General features: G+C 37.3%; 1 protein-coding gene and 1 non-coding gene across 2 annotated transcripts in view; both read left to right on the forward strand.

Moving 5' to 3' along the window:
• Positions 1-21339, forward strand: part of Cntn4 (contactin 4) — a 723524-nt gene that overhangs the window by 214223 nt on the left and 487962 nt on the right. The gene's annotated exons all lie outside the window — the stretch shown is intronic.
• Positions 15097-15203, forward strand: LOC150042817 (U6 spliceosomal RNA). The gene has a single exon (XR_016533555.1). It is a non-coding gene; the product is annotated as a U6 spliceosomal RNA (small nuclear RNA).

The following is a 21339-nucleotide window of genomic DNA, read 5'->3' on the forward strand; positions in this document are numbered from 1 at the left end:
TACCTGTTATATATTTTCCTTCTTTTCTTCGGTAACAGTTTTATAGATTTTTATTAACTTTGTAAATGCTAAAGTTAATGTTATTTTTATTATTTCTGGTCCTGGGCCCTGGGTTAGGGCACTGTCTCTGGGCTTCTTTTGTTCAAGGCTAGTATGCTACTGTTTTGAGCTATATCACCACTTGTGGCCTTTTCTGGGTAGTTTCTTGCAAATAAAGAGTCTCAAGGATTTTCCTGCCAGGGCAGGCTTTGAACTACAATCCACAGGTCTCAGCCTCCAGATTGGCTAGGATTACTGGCACGTGCCACCTCTGCTGGATTGTATTTTAGTTCTTGATGTCCTTATTTATCTTTGTTTGCCCTTCAGAATGTAATTCTCTTATTCTGTCAGTATGTTTTCATTATGGTTCTAGATTTTACCATATTTTTTTCACTACTAATTCTGAACATTTAATCACTAGAGTGACAACTGATTAGAGATTCTCTGTTCTTGAATGTTAACTACATGGGTTTTGGTATAAGGTGAACTGAGGTGAGTAATTTAATTGATCAAAAGCCATTGAACAAGAGTAGAATAACATGCTTTGATCTTTGGAAGATATCAGTGTGTAAGATACAGGTGTGAGATACCAATGTGTCCTGGTCTTACGGAGTTAGGAATCTATCAGGAAAATAAGCAAAATGCATATTAAGGTGATCATTATTTTATGTAATAAAACCTTAAAGAATTATGAGCTGACTCTGTCATAACGACCATTACATATCTTGAAGCAATGGCAAATTTGAGACTTTGCAGATGAAGTCACTATATTTTTCTAACAATAATTGAAGTTATTTCTGCTAATTTTGTGACAATGGGAGATTTAATTTATTCACACTATCAGGTTTTCATTTTTTAATTGGGACCTAATCATGATATCCAGCATGTCACATAGATTAAATATAATTTAACTGTACAGATATGATCTTTGGTTGGTGGTCAAATCATCGCATGCTACAGGTGAGAAAATTAACATATCAAAGTAGGAAGGCTCCACTAACGGAGTAAAGTCAATGTACTGTGCATCTCTTCAAGTTTCCTCCTTTAAATTCCTTGTTGTAATTCTTCCTTCTGAAATACTTGGGTAATTTAAAACCTAAGAAAACTGGAAACACTTCCAGTTTCAGACTTTCTTTCTGCATGATCATTGTTTCCTTGATCAGACAGCTTGCAGTTTGGTAAAGCACCTTTTCAATTGAGGAATGACAGCTAGGTTATAAATACAAGTTTCAGTTCACTTGCTGTTCTACTTATTGCCTACTTTCTACAGGTGTTTATCTATCTTGGACAAGATAGAAGCAATTTACTTTTCATGATTCATATGCCCTTCTTCCTCTCCTATATCAGTGTTAAAGCTTGAAATAATGAGAAGAAATTTTTTAACGCCAAACATCATTTTACTATGTAATTCTGCTATTGTATTATTTAGCATTTACCCAGAAAGAGTTGAGCACTTGTGTCTGCAAGAAAAACACCAAAGCTCTATCTTAGCAGCGTTATTCATAAATTCCCAACTCTGAAAGCAATGGATGATGGATAAATATACTCTAAGACATCCTGGTTGTGGAGTGTTACTTGGCACTAAAAGCATATTAGCTATAAAGGCAGGAAGCAATATGGGGTAAACAAGTACAGATTCCTAAGTGAAAACACCCATCTGATATGCTACATAATAGGATTGCAATTACATGGCATTCTGGGAAAAGACAAAATTGTGGGAACTAGGAGAAGGTTGTTGGGGATCAGGTAAGAGAGGGAGGAAATATAAAGAGGTTGAGTACGGATGCGTTTCAGGGCTGTGAAAATACTCTGTGATATCATAGAGGTGGGTATATCTCATCATTTGTTTGTCTAGACACGGAGTGAACAATCACAGGTGCTATGGACTCTGAATGATAATATCCTGTCTGTGTTGGGTTCACTGATTCTAAGAAGGGCATCATCAGTGGAATCTGTTGATGGGAATGATTAGACTTATGAGAGAGTGGGGGTATTCGGAAACTTCTATATCTTCCTTTGGTTTGGCTACGAACCTAAAACTGCTCTAAAATTCTTATTTTCTTTTAAGTCATCAAAATAGCATGGTACAACCTCTTCAAGACATCAAAGTAGTTACAAATGCTAAGATGAGTGGTTTCCAATACAAAATTACTTACAGCCCAGGTACAAAAATTACCTCAGAACCATTATCTGCAATACAGTTCAGTCCTAGAACAAATATTTACTTCCTTTTCTCTTATATACTGCTTAACATAGTCCAGTGTCAGCACAAAACTATAATTTAGAAATTGCATTTGTGTATGTAATAGCTGTTGATAAAGCTGAAATAAATAACTAGCTAAAAAGATCCCATTATTGTAAAGCACACCTAGTGGTACACACAAGACATCATTCAGCAATTCTTCTGTGTAAAAGGCAAGAAGTATTATATTGAGAAAAAATAAAACACAAAATGATTTCAAACACATTGACAAAAATAATCAATAACATTTTAAGTCAGGCTTGGCTTTCTTTGAGATGGAAAGAGATAATGTACTATGTTTATGCTATTTGTATCACAGGATTTAGAAAGTCCAAGAGATGAAATAATCTTGGATTTTATTGTTTAGGCTAGGACAAAGACATCATGATCCCCAATGATTAAAAAAAATACTGTCCCGTGAAATTTTATGGTGAATGCATATTTAATTCTCCTACTAAGCACTGGAGGTGGATTAAGAGAAAGTTAAATGACTGCATGGTTCACGTTTTAAGAAATATTTTTAGAAATTAGTACTCTCTGATAATAGAAAATATAAATTGCTTTGAATAATAGTGAACAGTTCATTATTGCAAAGAATCATTCTTATAGCAGATCATCTACAGACATGAGTTATGGACCCAAATTTCATTGTGTATAAAGCTTGACTACACATCATTTATATTTCACAGTAATATAGCATTCTATATCTTAGAGCATCCAACTTCATTAAGATTTTATATTTTTGGAATAAATAGACTTCATAAATAACTGGAAATGGCCTATAAAGAAATAAAAATGGAGACATGGATAGGAAGAGCCACCTCTGAGATCCTACATGTTCAGGATTTATCCAACACTTATTTGTTCCTAGGCTGGGGCCAGAATAAACTGATTTCTTTAAGTCCTTCCAGCTCAATGATTCAAAAACCATTGGCATTTTAGTGAACTATAATAAGGTGACATAATATAACACGGCAAATAGAGAAGCCTGCAACTAAAAGATAAAGCCCTTATATGTCAAATCACATTGTTGGAATAAATATAAAATGTAATTTTGAACCACGTTTTAGAACGCCCACTAACAATCATAAGACAGTGTCATGCTGAGGAGGGAGAGGAGACCAAAAGATATGTTAAGGAAACCTGTAGATAACCAAATGCCTTCTTATAGTAAATGAATTCAGCAAATCTTTAAAGGAACAATCACACGAACAGAAATGTGAGTGCTGTTTCCATAATCTCCCTTTTTCTCTTACAGCACCATAGACACACACGAAGCAGCTCAGATATGAATCTCCCCGTGGTGTGTAGACTTGGTGCTTGGTGATGACTAATTTTTAGTTTGTACCTGAATGTCTCAAGATCCATACTTTTTGTCAAAAATATCAGTTATAGTCACTGGTAACACGAATTCTAGGAGACAGCCTGGACGATGAGCTCTTGGGGAATGTGTTTCTCGTGCAGTACAGTATTACCAACAAGTATGACCACCCTGTAGATGAGATGCCTGTGTGCTTCTGATCGTAGACTGAGAACTACATCTGATTCCTAACTCTGCTCCTCAGGACTCTCCCTTAGCAGTGGGCAGAGCTGGCACCAAGGCATGGGGCATCCTCTGGAGATTTTCTTCACCGATATCCCTTACAAGGACCCGGGGTGGTGGATCATGCCTGCAATCCCAGAAAGAGCAGCCAAGCCAACTGTTCAAGAGAGTTCCCAGCTCAACCAATAGGCCATGCGTGGGGACAGAACTGTAATCTCAGATGCATATGGAAAGCTAAGTAGGGCAATTGGAGGCAGACACCAGGTCTTTCTGCAAAGATCCCAAGAAACAAAAGGGCAGGGACTGTGAATCACATAGTTTAGTGGTTGCCAGGCAAACACAAGGCCCTGAGTTCAACCCCAGTACTGCCCAAGAAATTATTTTTAAATATCACCGTACTCTCACATTTAAAGTAAGATAACCCAGTGCTTACCAGGGTCTCTGCAGCATAGCTACAGGAGTAAGAAATGTGAATATTTCAAATAGTGTTTAATGGATTGCATTGTGATCTATTTTAGGTTGTTATAAATACATGAGGATGGATGGTTTGTAAAGAAAATAAGTTTGTGTAGCTCAGCATTCTAGCGGGTGAGTTCATGGTTCCAGCTTCAATTTTTCCCTGGCAGATGGCGAAGACACAACTCACAGTGTCCCCTAATGGACCCGTCCTGTCCTTCATGACAACCCAAGGTCCTGGGAAGTCACTTCACCCTGACACGAGCATTTACCCCTTCTGAAGGCAGCACCTTTTGATTTCCATGTCTGTTCAATGCCAGCACATAGTGAAGGTTCTCATTTAAAGACAAATAAGAGTGCTACTTCCAATCCATCTGTGAGGAGGGAGGCTAGAGTATACTGTAAGCGCTCACTGTGACCCTTAACAAAGTAACTGTACCTTACACAGCCATTTCATAAGAAATCACTGTGCTCTTCACTGAATCTTAAGTTCACATATGTTTTATTAAGAGAACTGACTTCAGAGCCTGTTCCTCATACTGTGTCACAGGTCACTATAATATTTGACCTTACTCCACAGACCAAGATTTTCTAGCTGGCACCCCTTGTGGTGGAACTGGGGAAGGTATAAGCCTTATAGTTTCCCTGTATGGAGGAGATTTCCTGTTGTTATCTTCATTTTCTTTTTCTGCTAGAATGGAAAGCACCAGGCAGTCAGTATCAAATCCCTTTTCCACATCATTGTTGGGCATTCTATGAAATGTCACACATGTCTTCCCTGAAGTCAAACATCTGTGCATCAAAATAAGGGACCAACCATTTGTAATGTAACTACTGAATCCTGAGCCTTCACTTTGATGGGCAAAATTCTAACTGCTGCATAACCTTCATCAAGGTCATCTTAAGAAATAACCTTATTTCATGTCAAAGCTGTAGTCACAGAGCGAATAAGTAATTAATACAACAGCACTCAAGCAGATAAGAGCACTTAGACTTTTACCTTTCTTCACATGTCATCATAGGAATAGACCAAAACTCTGGAATTTATGATATTATACAGTACCCACTATATATCCCTGACTCTGTAACTCACTCTGATCTCAGAAATTAAAGACAAATGAGTCAAAAATAGAGACAATAATATCACTAAGGGATTCATACCAAAGAAGGGAGAAATTTTAAACCTTGGCCATAGATAGCCTTGAACAGGAATTTCTTCAATCAGTTTGTGTTACCCTCTGCATAATCCTGAACTCCAATACCAATTCAAATTAGAAAACATCCCCTCCCCCAAATGTTTAAAGTATCTCATATATAGAAACAATAACTAGCTAAGATTCACAGGACCTAAGCTTAAATTTCAATGTCTATGGGATTTTATGAAATAGGAATTCCACAGATAACATGATCTAAAGTTTCACCTATCCCCAAACTGGTGGTGTCATATTTACTAAATTTACAATGTTTAAATGATGTGTGTATGTCCACATGTGTATGCATTTTTGTGTCCATGTGTGCCCGCCCTAGGTCCTGTACTTGAGCTTTTTTATGTGTATATACGCTATACCACTTGAAGTGGAGCCACAGCTCCACCTCCAGCTCTTGGGAAGTTAAATGGACATGAGAGTTACAGACTTTTCTGAATGGGCTGGCTTCAAGCCATGGTCCTCAGCTTTTAGCCTCCTGAGTAACTAAGCTTCCAGGCATGTGATACTCACACCTGACCTCCAAATGACTTTTTTTGCCAGTCCTGGGGCTTGAACTCAGGGCCTGGGCACTGTCCTTGGACACTTTTTGTTCAAAGCTAGAGCTCTGCCACTTGAGCTACAGCACCACTTCCAGCATTTTCTATGTATATGGTACCAAGGAATCGAACCTGGGTATTCATGCATGCTAGGAGAGCACTCTTACCACTATGCCAAATTCCCAGCCTTGCAAATGACTTTTAATAGTGGGTCCACTTGGATTCCTGAGAGCTCATATCAGGAAAAGAAGCAAATGTTTAGATCATGTACTGATATCTAAACCCAGTGTTCAGTAAGTTAATCTCCACTGCCCAGTCTCTATAGGTGGTTGATATTTCTATAATTTTAGCATTTTCCTAATTTGTTATATATCCTTGAAATAAGTCTGTATTCTCAAGAAATAGATTTAGCATTTTGTCATAAAGAAGAGTTCTTTCAAGTTTTTGAATCCTGCTTGCTTTCTCCTTCTCTTTCTCTCCTCCTCTCTTTCTTTCTTTCTTTTTTGCTTTCTTTCTTCCTTTCTATCTTTTCCAGCGCTGGGGCTTGAACTCTGGGCCTGGGTGCTGTCCCTGAGCTCTTCAGCTCCAGGCTTCTGCTCTACCACTTTGAGCCATAGCACCACTTCCAGATGTCCTGGATTTTAGTGAAATGAACTTAAAGTGAACTCCAGCAGCTATGAACTGATAACCAAATAAATAAATAATTGATTCATCCTAGAGCAGCCTGACTCTTAGAAGTGGGATTCCTAGGTTTTGTCTCACTGCCCTCTCGAAAGCCTCACCACTTTTTGCCTTTCGTTATTTTTTTTTCTCCAAATGGATGATATTTGACCAACATGCTATTCAGAGCAGCCAAATGTCAAATACAAAGTTATGGCTGGTGCAGCTGCCTTTGAGATCACACGCCCCATTTATTCATTATGGAAAGCTCAGATGCACAGACACGCGGTGCCATTTTGTGGACCTGTCAGGTTTGTGCACTTAATGAACATTGACCGTGCTCGTTCACACACGCTTCTCAATGCTGAAACAAAAAGTGGGGAGTTACAGAATGACATTGAGAAACTTTTTTCTAATGTTCTTCTGTGGAAACTCTTTTTTAAAAAATTGTGATAGAAGTAAATTAATAAATATGAATAACCTGCAAATTCAGCTTTATTACCAACAAATAAATGAATCAACAATTTTGAGAAGCCAAATCTAAAACATGGGCTTAAGTTGAAAATTAGAAAGAATTTGTTGTTGTCGTTGTTGTGATTTGCTTGTTTGATTGATTGATTTGGTTTTGGATTTGGGGCTAGGGACCTGTTCACAGAGCTTTGTGTACTTTGACTATTAGATTGTAATGTAGATATGTGAAGTTTAGTAAGCTCTGTCTATACCCAAAATCATTTATAGTGTTTTAAAAGTAGCTTTACACTTGCCTTTCTATATACTCTCTTCTAAATAAACATTTGCCTATTGGTAAAATTCTCTACTCGTGGATTCCATAAGACATACCTATCAATTAGAACAAGATGTGGTATTCTGCATTCTGGTGAGAAAAATGCTTTTTCAATTCCCTTGGTAAGATTTCTGGTCAAAAATACTTTGGCATCTTATCTTTGGAAGAAAGTAGATAGACAAATCATGGATAGATAGATAGATAGACAGACAGACGAACAATATATTTTCACTAGCTCTATCCTTTTTTGGAAGCAAATAGGATGTGCAAAATAAAACCAAACGTCATACACTTGTTTGTTTTTTCCAGGTGGAGGTAAATTTTGTTTATTAAAGTTTTAATCGTATCTTCAACAATTTGGGGGAAGGTTAACACTTACTTGTATGTTCCTAGAAGCATAGTTATCTTAAATTATATATATATGTCTTTTTATTAAGGTATTCTTTTGTTACTCTGGGGCACAGAGTAACTGTTGAAGTAAGATGTGTTCAAATTAGGCAACAGAACTATTTAAACAAATTACAGATTTCCCAAGTTATTGATGAACCATGATGTCACTCTTAGACACCCAACTTTAGAGTAGAAAGCCTTACGAAACAAATTGAACATTACATGCAGAATGAAATATATTTTAGAAAGATTTATTTTATTCATTTAAAAGCAGTATGGCAGTTCCTCAAAAGACTAAACATAGAGCTCCCCTATGACCCAGCAATTCCACTACTTGGCATTTATCCAACCATCCAGAAACAAGAGCATACTAAATCCACTAGCACAATGATGTTCATTGCAGCACTATTTACCATAGCTAAGATATGGAACCAACCCAAATGTCCCTCAGTTGATGAGTGGATCAACAAGATGTGGTATTTATACACAATGGAATTCTATGCTGCTGTCAGGAAGAACAACATCTCCCCATTTGTAAGGAAATGGAAAGACTTAGAAAAAATCATATTAAGTGAAGTAAGCCAGACTCAAAGGAACTTAGGCTCAATGGTTTCTCTCATTTGCCATATTCAGTAGAAACCTTGGACTCTCCTAGCAGAGATTTGCAATAGAGCAAAACCTAGATACATAAGGCCATATAGTATGACGCTAAATGAAAGAACCTCTATGATATAGAAACAAAAGCCACATAATGAGTGATTGTTGTCCTTAATGTACTATGTTATCTCTCATCTCTTTTGCTGTCTCTTGGTTATCTCATATTGTTACAGTATTTCACTTTGTTATCTGATATATTGGATATATGCGTATTTGGTTATTTGAAATTGGATAGGGAAGGGGGGAAAACAAGATGAGGGTGAGGGTGGGGGGGAGGGAAATGGGGACCAAGACATGAGAAAGGGTATCAATGTATGTGAAGTAATGCACCTTCCATCTGGCGAATGTAATGTAACCCTTGTATTAATTACAATAAAAATTATATGGAAAAAAAGGCGATGTGTGGGGTTCGTTCATCCCCGGTCCCACTTGACTAATAGAAGGGATGGGGAAAAACATGCCCCGACCAGGAAGAGCTGTGAGAGGAGAGGGCCCACGACCTCCCGCACTCAGCTTTCCTTCCCCGGAGCATGAACAGAGACGCCACACAGCTTCTTCAAGGCAGGAAAATCTCTCTCTCCAATAAAACCCCCCTCCTGAGGAAGTCCCTCCAGCTAATATACCCTCCCTCTAGGTCCCAGCAGAGAGTGACAAACAATAACACATTTGTAATCAATGGTAATCAAGTCTTGCGCCCTGCCTCTTGCGCCTTGCCTTGTCTCAGCAGAAAGTTATTAGACATGGCGTTACTTGGCCCCCAACGGTGATGTACAGAGGGGTTATAGTTATATGAATAAGGGAATGAGTACAATTATTGTCAAAGTTTGGCATTGTTACACTCTCCCTCATTTTCTCCTGCCATCTCTCCCAGCTCCCTAGCTCCTCTCCCCTCCAGTTGTAGGGAGGGAGTATCATGGTTACACTGATTCACGCGTTGTCCTTGTCTGACCATTTCTGTGATTTCCCTTCCCACCCCCAAATCACATAAGGTTATATACAATACAAAGGGTACCAAAATCGAAAACAGTGACAACAGGGGGTAAAACAAAGGAGAGAGAGAGAACGTTAAAAATAATAACTGCATACAGTACACTAAGAAAAAAATCTCTTATTTCCTTATCTTGTAGTTCATTTCAATCAGTACTATTTTATTTATAGCATCATATGTACATAATATTCAGCTTTTGTGACCCCTGCTAAGACTATCCTAGACATATAATAATTATTACGAATGAGGGAAACAATGCAGTATAGGTTTTTTTGGGTCTGGCTTACTTCACTTAGTATGATTTTTTTCCAAGTCTTTACATTTCATTACAAATGGGGCAATGTCATTCTTTCCCATAGAAGCATAGAATTCCATTGTGTCTATATGCCATATTTTCTTTATCCATTCATCTGCTTAGGGGCAACTGGACTGGTTCCATTTCTTAGCTATGGTAAACAATGCGGCAATAAACATAGTTGTGCTGGTAGCTTTAGCGTGGCCTTGTTTGTGTTTGTTTGGGTAAGTGCCCAGGAGTGGGATTTCTGGGTCATAGGGTGTTGGTAGTTTTTTGAGGAACCTTCATACTTCTTTCCGGGGCCAGTTTTCATTCCTACCAACAGTGCAGTAGGGTTCCCTTTTGGCCACATTCCTGCCAACATCCATTATTTTTTTTCTTCTAATAGGTGTCTGGTAGAATTTCAATGTGGTTTTCATTTCCATTTCTTTTCTTTTCTTTCTCTTTTTAATCATTGGTCGTGGTCATGTGGCTTGGTCTCAGGGCCTGAGTGCTGTCCCTGAGCTCTTTAGATCAAGGCTACTGCCCTACCTCTTGAGCCACAGCACCCCTTCCCATTTCCTAATGGTTAATTGGAGATTAGAGTCTCAAGGTCTTTAGTACTGAAGTTGGCTTTGAACTGTGATCCTCAGATTTCAGCCTCCTGAGAAGCTAGGAAGGAAGGCATGATCCACTGTGGCTGACTGATTTCCATTTCTTTTATGGCCAGAGATTTTAATCACAATTATATCTTCTCAAACCACTAAATATACATACAAATGAAGTATATTTAGAACTTTTCCTTGTAGCTTTGCCATAAAATGAAAATAAACATATATAGAAGGAGAGAGAGCTATGTAAAGAGCAAAGATATAGATAGCAGATAGAGTGATAGATAGATGATTTCCTACTCATAAATATATTACTAGATACACAATCTCAAAATCTAAGGACAACATTTTATCTCTAATTATTCTAGTTTCTTCCCACAAACCCTGGAATGGTTCTATGATTTCCCTGTCTTACAATTCATTTCTGGTTGCCTATTAACTATGCTTTCATTGGCAGAGTAAAATGTCAAGGCAATTGAAGAGACAACACAAGTAAAAATGTTTTTAAAGTTTATATCACTATTATAACACAAGCTGGACCCTTAGTAAGTGTTCACTGGGTGAAGGTGAATTGAGTTTGTTTGAATTGGATTGAATGGCTTTGAGAGAACTCAAGCTGGAGCTTATTATCTCTCTATTCTTTGATCAGTGAGTGCAGATGTCTATTTCTACAAGTTATTCCTCCACCCACATTTTCGTGAGTTACATGCCTCCTGTGAACCAGGCAGAAACTCAGTTCAGAGCTGTGGGTTTGTGGTTTAAATAAACATGCTTCAGAATCCATCATTTCTCATCAGATGCACAGGAAGATCATATTATATAAAGTGCCTCCTGTGGCTAGAAGTAGAGAATTATGGGACTATCTCAAAGGGGTAGGTGAACTGGAGAGGAAAAGAAGCTAACAGAGTAGAAGAGGAAATCTTTGAGGAGAGGGTCCGGATGAGGGTGGGAAGGTAGGACCTTCATTTTCATATGGAGTAGGAATAGCATTGCTATTTGGGATAAATCTGTCATCATCACATCTTTCCTTAATGTTTAAATAGCTTTTAATTATCTTGCTGGATTTTTGTAGATTTACCTTCCATTGGCCTTTGAGAGAAGGTCATGATTGCACAGCTTTCTGGAAGTCTTAAGTACAAAATACATTCACTTCAAATCTGGAAGTTTCTTTTTTTTTTTTTTTGCCAGTCCTGGGCTTGAGCTCAGTGCTTGAGCACTGTCCTTGGACTTTCTCAAGGCTTGAGCTCTACCACTTGAGCCTCAGCACCACTTCCAGCTTTTTTCTATATGTGGTACCGAGGAATCGAACCCGGGTCTTCATGCATGCTAGGCAAGCACTTTAACCACTAGGCCAAACTCCCGGCCCCTGGAAGTTTCTTTACATATAGACATCCTCACCAGAGCTTTTCCTAAGCTGATCTGGAGTTCGTTGCTTCCTATATTTTATTCTGCGCTGCCTCTACCCTGCAAATTGATATCAGTTTGTTGCTTATAAATAAAATATGTGCATTCAAGTAAGTATATTTTTGGGAGCTTTTCTTTCCTTGCTCTTGGAATGGGCTGTGTGCTTTTTCAGACATTTTGTTGTTAAAGTAGGAAGTGGTAGGCGTAAAGTTTACAGCTGTAATGTTGACTGGCATGTTTGTTAAGTATAGCACGAAGACCACCATAGTTCATTTTACCTGCTCTTTTCCTTCAGTGGAAGGAGGGGATATTCAGGAACTAAAACCTAGTTTGGTCAAATCCATCTCCTGCCCATCTTGCTTGGACTGACAATGCTAGGCATTTCTCCATCTGAAGTATTTCTATGCCAGTGGGATCTAGCCATGGTCAAAGTGCTCAGACACCTTTAAGAATGGTAAACACAATTAGATAGACATACAAATGTATGACTTTATAGACATAATATTTAGTTACATAGATTAATATGTATCTATGACATACAAACCCTCAGCCTAATTTTATGTTCTCAAATCTAAGTGCCAGTGATTGTATATACAGATTCCCTTCTTGAATACTTGTTTGTTATACACATCATTTGAAATAGGATGTAAAAGTCAATGTTAATTAATTCTCTAATTAAAAAATAATGGTGAATCCCTCAGTCTCACTCAGATGTAAGAAAAGACCTGGGTTCCATTCCTTGGTACTATATGCACAGGAAAAGTTAGAAGTGGTGCTGTGGCTCAAGTAGTAGCATGCTAGCCTTGAGAATTCTCCAGGACAGTCCCCAGGTCCTGAACTATCGACAAAGAAATAAGATAATATCAATATGTGCTATTTAGGAAGAAAATACACCATAAAGGCATCTACTCCATTAATGTTACTTAAAATAATATACCATAGAATAAAATATTGTCTAGTAAAAGTACCTTCTATTTTAATTTCTCTTTCCACACAGGGTGACAGCTTTTTACTGCTCTAAGTGGACAATTTACGCAAAGTTCTTCCCATCATGAAACTTAATGTACAACATTGCAAAGAGATTTCAAATTTCTAAACCCATATATTTTATTCCAGGGGGCTAGCTACTTAAAAAAATAAATGTCCTACAAATCTCTAACAGGAGGAGTTCGAAAAGTTTTTCCATGTGCATCAGAATTATCTCACTATATTGATTAAATCTCAGATAGCCAGTCTTTCTTCAGACATTTTGATTGAAAACCCCTGGCCCTTAGGTCGAAACCTTTTTTTGGGAAATGGAAATTCTAAAGCTTATGCTCCAGGTGGCTTCTCACACATGCTTTAAGAACCTCTGAAGCATGAAGTTCGATCAGTTGTGTCCCCCAAAGAGACACTTCTTCATGAGGAAATATTCTAACAAACTGATGATAAAAGTATAACCTTTGGGGGCCTCTTCGCCTACATATTCTTTTCTGGAGAAGAGCAGGTAATAAATAAGGTATTAGAGTAGATTTTTCAGTCAGTTCAAATTTAATTTTGAGTGCTGCGCTGGCTTCAGCTGTGGCATTCAAACATTGCTTTTGCAGGTGCAGAGAAAGAATTGCATAGCCCCACAGTGTGACTAATTGGTAGTAATTGTCTATGACGAAGGGTTTGGGAAGCCTTCTCTCTCTCAAAGTGATTTCAGGGTCTTTGACAGCATGAGGAATCTAGCCCTTCAAAAAGTGGTCAGCAAGTGTGCATAAGGGGGAAAGACGTGCGTGCTGAATTAAAAAACAGCCTTCTGGAAAGTGTGTTTTTATTAAAATAGAAAACTATGACAATAGGATTTGAGAATCCATGATTTTCATATGTGATTAATCATCACTTTAAATTGACTCTTGCAATGTACTTTTCTCTTTCTTTTTATCCTGAATTAACTAATAAGCTGTAACAAAATAATATTTAAATAACTATGGGGGAAAGATCTATGTATGAAGGAAACATATTTATAATAAAAATACATTTCATCAAATCAGTATTTGTGAAAGTATTTAAGGTAACCTTAAGTCAGATCTGCAATTTTGTGATAAGGTACAGTCCCCCCTAGGTCATTTTTTATCACTTAAAAATGTTTGCTAGGTCTACTTTTTTTTACACTTTTCTTAAATTGAGCACAGGGTTAGCAAAGAGATTCCCAAGTAATTAGTTATTTGTAATTGCCTGGAACTGCAGAGAAACTAACAAAAAAAAATGCTTGGGATTTTGTCCAGCCTAAATCAGACATAACAAAAGAGGCCAAATGGATTATTTCTAAGTTCAAATTTGAAGGAAATCAGATCTCAGCTAATATGAAGAGAAGTAAAGCGATGATATCGTATGTTCATTGTCTATGTGTCTCTAATTACACAGTGATTAAACAATGAAGAATCAGAATATTATCATATTCTTTACTTCTCACATATAAAGTTTCCTTTCAGGGGCTTTGTGTATGCCCCCTCCCTGCCAACAAAAAAGGCAGACATTGTCATTTAGGACATAGGTAATATTCAACTTGGTTTCTTTCTTCATAGACTGTGGAAGTTAAGCTATTTAGATAGTTTAACTAGTGACATCTAAGTAGTTATGCTATTAGCTTTCTCTACTCTTTTGAAATAATGAATACTGACATGCACAGCTGTTTTCTTATCCGAGGTTTAATTCCCAAGCCTCTTGTCCTTCTCGTCATGGGGGGGGGAGAGGAATAACAGATCTAAGAAGGGAGGACAATCTAGGGACACTTCACATGATTTATCTGACACTTCACATTATTTATCTGAAATTAATCATTTCTTCATATATGGCAATTTTACTAACAGGACTCTGTGAAAGAGAGATAAGATCTGTTAGAACCATGGCAGGAATTTTTTGTTTCCTTTGACAAACCTGTCCCTTCAGTGTGATTGAAAAATGGATTTTATTCTGGTTCATGATTTAAACAGTGAGTTTTAATTTCGTTAATCATAATGATTTGTGTTTAAGTTGATTCAGTTGTCCTTTTTTTTTTTTTTTGCCAGTCCTGGGCTTGAGCTCAGGGCCTGAGCAATGTCCTTGGACTTTCTCAAGGCTAGAGCTCTACCACTTGAGCCTCAGTACCACTTCAGGCTTTTTTCTATGTATGTGGTACCAAGGAATCCAACCCGGGTCTTCGTGCATCCTAGGCAAGCAGTTTAACCATTAGGCCAAACTCCCGGCCCTCAGTTGTCTTTTATAGTATTTCTTGTTAGATAGTGAAAAGAGGAACCAAATCACCTTACATACTTAATCAAAAAAATCAATGAGTAGAATGCTCGCTTCGGCAGCACATATACTAAAATTGGAACGATACAGAGAAGATTAGCATGGCCCCTGCACAAGGATGACACGCAAATTCGTGAAGCGTTCCATATTTTTTTAGAAAACCAAAATAAATGCAATATAGGGAAAGAAATGGCACCTAAACAGCATACCACCTAAGGACCACAAGAACTGTCAAGACACAGGCCCTACTAAAAGCTTTTAAAAATGGTAGGACCTAATAAATATCTCTCAATCCTAACTCTCAATATCAATGGACTTAACTCTCCAATTAAATGGCATAGGCTGTCTAGTTGGATCAAAAAGCAAGAGCCATCGTTCTGCTGTCTTCAAGAGACACATCTTACCCAAAAAAACAATCATCTTTTGAAAGTGAAAGGTTGGAATAAACTCTATCAAGCTAACGGCCCCCATAAACAGGCTGGAGTTGCCATCCTCATATCAGATAAAATAGACTTCAAAAAAAATCAATGAGTAGAATCAAATTTGAATTATTATTTCTCATGAAAACCTTTCTTTTCATTTAGTATATTCCAGGATCATTGCAGATACCTTCTTTTCTAATCTTATAAGCCTTATCATTCCTGAATGGTTATGTGGTTTCTTTTTTTTTTTTTTTTTTGCCAATCCTGGGGCTGGAACTTGGGGCCTAAGCACTGTCCTTGGGCTTTCTCAAGGCTAAAGCTCTGCCACTTGAGCCACAGGACCATTTCTGGCTTTTCTATGTATGAGGTACTGAAGAATTGTACCCAGTCTTTGTGCATGCTAGGCGAGCACTCTACAACTAGGTCAAACTCCCAGTCTGGCTATGTGATTTTATATATATAGATGCTCTTGGTTTTTTCTTTTTCTTTTTTTTTTTTTGGTCAGTTGTTCGACTTGACCTCTGGGCCTGGGTGTTGTCCCGAGCTCTTCAGCTCCTGGCTACCACTCTTCTACATTGAGATACAACACCACTTCCTGTACATGCTCTTTTTTAAAATATTTCATCCAACACAAACTTTAAACCAAACCACTTACTCTAAATATACTGAATAAAATGATCAGAGGAACTGCCATGAAGTTAGTATTATACCTGGATATGGTGGTTTGTTACTTTAGTCCCAGTATTTGGGAGGCTGAGGTAAGAAGATTAAGACTTTGACAATCGGCCTAGACTAATAATATATTACCCTTTCTTTAAAATAAAAATAATAAACATGAGAGAAAAGAAAGAGACAAAAGGTTAGCAATGTGTAATAGCATGTTAAGAATGAAGAGTGGTTAGTTCATATTTGGCTTGTAAGGTATGAATTGAGATGATAGACTGTGCCTCCTAAGTGAAAATGTGTCTGTGTTTACCATCGCTCTGTCAGTCACTTAATAAATGTTGATCGGGTGAATCGTTGGTTGAGAAAAGTAAATTGATGTCCTGTCCTCAAGTCCTGCTGATCATTTGTGAAAGTGATTTTTTTTATCAAACATAGTGTATTTCCAATATGTTTTTCTATTTAATGCTAGAGTAAGAGATATTCCTTTTTGGTAGGACATTTGTATCCTTTGACTAAATAACTTTTCATTTCACTAGATCCAGATAATTAGAATTTCCTATACTCCAGACTTGAAGGCCACATGCTTTCGCCCACATGCTGCTAAGTTAAAAAAAATAATAAAATTCTGATTGGCTTGACAGCTGGAACATGATTTGAGTGTCCACGAAAGCTTCCTTGTATTTGATTGCTAATCCTGCAGGATAATGTTAAGCCAAATTCCCCAGTGCAGGGTCCAGAGGATCAGATACCAGATCTCCTGAAATGAAGGGACTATCAATCAAATGTTTATAGTTCAGAGAATTTCCCTGCAGGAGGGTCATGGAGATGCTTTCGGCCCTTGGTTCTGGTCATAAGAGCATCTGACATCCTGTGAATTCCTCTCCAGAGATTCTTATCCAGGTGCCATGACTTGAGATTAGAAGGATGGCAATGGTTTGCAACAGGTTAAATACAAGGACTTGTGATGCATGCTAACAATATGTTAGCAAGGATAGCTGCGTAATGTCACCCAGTTAACAAGGGTAATTAGTAAAATGTTTTTAAAGGAAGATTTCAATCTCCTGACTACTTTTTATCCAAGTAAATCGATGTTGTTGCTGCCTGAAATATTTCATACATTGCAGTAAGAATTTTTTTTCCTTGGGGTCTTATAAATTCTCTTTATGTTGCTTACATTATCTCTGAAAAATAGTGTAGTTTTTTTTTAATCAAAAACAAGCTGAAAATCTTGCATGTTGTTACTAGGTGATGCATAAATAATCATTATAGTTGACAAATTCTATTTGCATTTCTTTCTCTCTCTCTCTTTTTTTTTGCTATGACTCATTCATGTTTAATTTCTGTTACTGGGTCCTGCTTGTTCAATGTTAGTACCTTCTTGTTGTTGTATTTGCCAGAAAACTTAGCAAACAGAAGGATCCAAAATGCATCTTTGTCCATCATTTTCTTTACTGGACACACAATGATGTTCTGAATAAACCTCAAAGCTTTGTGCAGATGGGCCTACCCTTACCAGCTGCATTTTCTCTTCTTCATATGAGCTGAAGGCAGGTACTCTGTGCCTTCTGTTTTCTATATACTAACACATCCAGCATAAAACTCCACCTTTAGCGAGCTGTTCTGTAACTGGTTAGATATATCAATGGCTGAAAACGTGATTTGCTATTAATGATTTAGGTTGGAGTCTTAAATCCTCTAATTCCCTAATCGGCCCACTCTGCTTAGAGATACAAATCTCAAAATACTCTGTGACCTTGAAGAGACCACAGGCCAGGCTGGCATTAGGTAGGACACAGGAAGACACATTTTCAGGGAATAATTTTTTTTGCCATATGGCAAAAAAGATTCCTTATGCATTCGGAAAAAGGCCCTTTATAGATTTGGTGGCAACTAGACTGTGATTCATATGTTTCAATGAGCCAACCCACACTGGTATGAAGATCAACAAATTGGTAGCCTACAGAGTCGGGGTGTGTTATGTCACTGTCCCATTCAACTGGCGTCCTTCTTAAAGGCCTGGTTTTATTCATACCAATTATTTTCTCATTCTCTCCCTAATACTTTTCACTGAAATTCAGTGAACTCTCATCTTCTAGTACATTATCCTGCAGCTCATTCGTACCTTCAGCTTTGCTCCTTGCCTTAAATTCAGAATCTGATTTGGATCTTGTCTCACTAAGTGTAGAACACCCCCTGCTATAAATAAATGCAATGAGTTGACTGAGGTTTGATCCTGTCTCAGTGTTATCAGCATATGTTTTACTTCCTGCTATTAGCTTCCTGTGGATTGAGCTCTCATCATTATTATTTTTGTGTTGTTTTGTTTGGCTCTGAAAAAATGACAGGGCTAAATTTGTCTTGAGGAACAAAGATAGGTTGAATAAATTCTTCCCTGTTGGGGGAAAGAAAATGCAAACAAGTTACATTTGGTTTATTAGCCTAATGAAAGAAATACAATCTTCCTTTGTTCACTCTTTAACTCCCTTTAAATGTGAGAATGATAGATTAGAAAACTGTCTCACAGTGAATCACTAAAAGGACTAGAAAAAAACAACAGGAAAACAGCTTTACAGATAAACTGCTGAACTTATAAATTAATACTGCCCTTAGCCACAGGGTTAGCATTTCAAGGCATAAAATGATAAGGTTGGAGTCTGAGGTCAAGCTTTCTGATTACGGTCCTGAGCTTGTATCTCATGAGTCTCCTCCGCTGGATTGAAGGTGGGGTGATACACTCCTTCTCAGCTTCCAATGTAACATCAGAGACAAGTAGACTGAATTTACAGTGTATGGGCACTGCTCCCTTAGGACAGTCCCTGAATACCCAGTCTCAGAATTTTGCTAATAGTAGCAGATCCTGTTTGTTTGGGGAATCCCATTTGCAAGTCCTTCAAGGATAATCTGGCACGTTGATTTGAATGTGGAAATTTCTTTTTTTTTTTTTTGCTGGAATTTAACTTGGTGACCCTTCTTTTTTATATTTTATTGTAATTAATAAAAGGGTTACATGATATTTGCCAGATAGAATGTGCATTAATTCACATACATTGATACCCTTTTAGTTATTTCATATTGTTACAGTATCTCACTTCGTTATCTGATATTTGGTTATTTGAAATTGGATAGCTAAGGGGAAAAACAAGTTGGTGAGCCTTCTTAAAATTGTCAGGAAGGCTTACTTTAATTTCATTCACACACGTACACACACTGACCCCCCCCACACACACGTTTGAATATTTGCTTTGTGTTGATGACAGCTTTTAGTGTCTCTATTGACTCCTTTAGTTATCTTCACAAACCACATAGATGCTTCTATACGAGTTCCATTGTGTAATTGGGGCATCATTTTGAGGTTAATGAAGTTTTCCAATGTGAAATGGAAGGTGATTATAGGACCCATTGTTCAAATAACTTTACAGCATCTGTAGATACATACTGTACTTACTCTAGCTAATATAAATTTATATACTAAGAAGGCTGACTTGGGGTTTATACCAATTCCACATGATTCCCAAACATGTTCTCTTTCACAACACCAAGTTCTAAATCTGTGTGTGAGGACATGGTTAAATATTTTGTTTTTCCATATTGGAGAGCTTTGCACTCAAGCTTTTCCTTCTATGCTCATTCCCTGAAAAAGCAGAGATTTGTCTTTTCCAGGATTGTGTTTCTAGCCCTTACTTCTCCAATTGTCATCAACCCAGGCTTTGTTAGTTCATTTCAAGAAAAAAAAAATATTCAGTAAAAGAGACAATTAAGGACTAAACCTACTTAGAATGCCAAAGCCCTGGGTTGTATCCCAGGTACTGGATAAACAATAATGAAAGAAAAAGAGACCATCAAACCTAGAATCTTGATGTTTCTTGGTCCTGGAAATATCTTCACTCTGATTTGCCCTAGATAACATAGTAAAGCTATAAGGATATAATGAAAAGAATAACAACATAATACCAACTCAGTAGTGATACTCACTAGACACTTTTGGAAATTAACTTTGGGATAGGGGACGCAGGAGGGGATGGAGGGAGGAAGGGGGTCAGACAGGGAAAAAGTGGGAGAAAATGATAGGGCTAGTAACACTGCTCAAAAAGAAATACACTCATTACCTGACTTGTGAAGTCACATCACCTTTACAATAAAATTTAAACTAAAATAAGAATAACCAGGAATTTTTAATGCTTAAAATGTAAAAAATTTTAAATATTTTGTATAATACATATGGACATGTAGCATCATTATAATATATAATATACAATTATACAATATATAACTAAGCACATTCCATGTATTTTTTTCCCTTTGAAAAGAGAAAAAATGACTCCAGGAATTCAAGTCATGTGCCCAAGTTTATGTTATTCAGTAGGAAATGGACCTAGCGTTTAGATTCCAACAATGTGACTTTTAGCCAATTAACTGATGAGAATCTAGTGTGTTTTTGAGAATCTCGTGTGTTTTCGACACCATGGGCACTTCACACATAATTACAATTGCAGCAAGTCACTTCTGGTGTTTCATTAATAATGAGACTCAGTGGACACTATAAAAATAATGGTGGATGCAATTCAGTGATGATATATTTTATGAGATTTTTATTTTAAATGAAGTTGTGGAAAGCTTGGTGTTTTACTTGAATGGGCCAGCACCATTTTTGGCATGGGGTTTATACTCTGGTTTTGCCCTTCCTGGACTGCTGAGCGGTGCTTCCAGCCTAGGGCTAAAAACATTTAATAGACAATGTAGACCTTTATTGAACAATACTTGAAACCCTTGCACAGCATAATGTCGAGGAGCTGAAACAAAACTCTATGTGTTTATATTGTGTATTTGGAATATTTCAATATTGTGATGAAAATGATACATTTAAGATTTTATATGGGGTTCACAGATGATAATAATCTTTCTAGATATTTCAATATGAACATGTATGCTTTATCTGGATGTTTGCCCTAGGTATTCATATATTCAAAATGAAAATTCAATATATACAAATATATGTTTAATATATAGTATAAGCATACACTAGCTTAAAAGGCAGAAGTTCATGGAAATATGTCCATATGTGCATCTAAGTATCGGCATCAAACGTGTCATCTCTAGCATTCTTCTGTTACACTTTCTTATTTCTGAAACAATATCAACAGTTCCACTGTTTTAGTTCCATACTTCTAAGCACAGTACTGCAGCCACATTCACTCTCATCC

This window comes from Megascapheus bottae, chromosome 33 (assembly GCF_031878675.1).
Source record: "Megascapheus bottae isolate mThoBot1 chromosome 33, mThoBot2.hap1, whole genome shotgun sequence".
In the NCBI taxonomy this organism is placed as follows: Eukaryota; Metazoa; Chordata; class Mammalia; order Rodentia; family Geomyidae; genus Megascapheus; species Megascapheus bottae.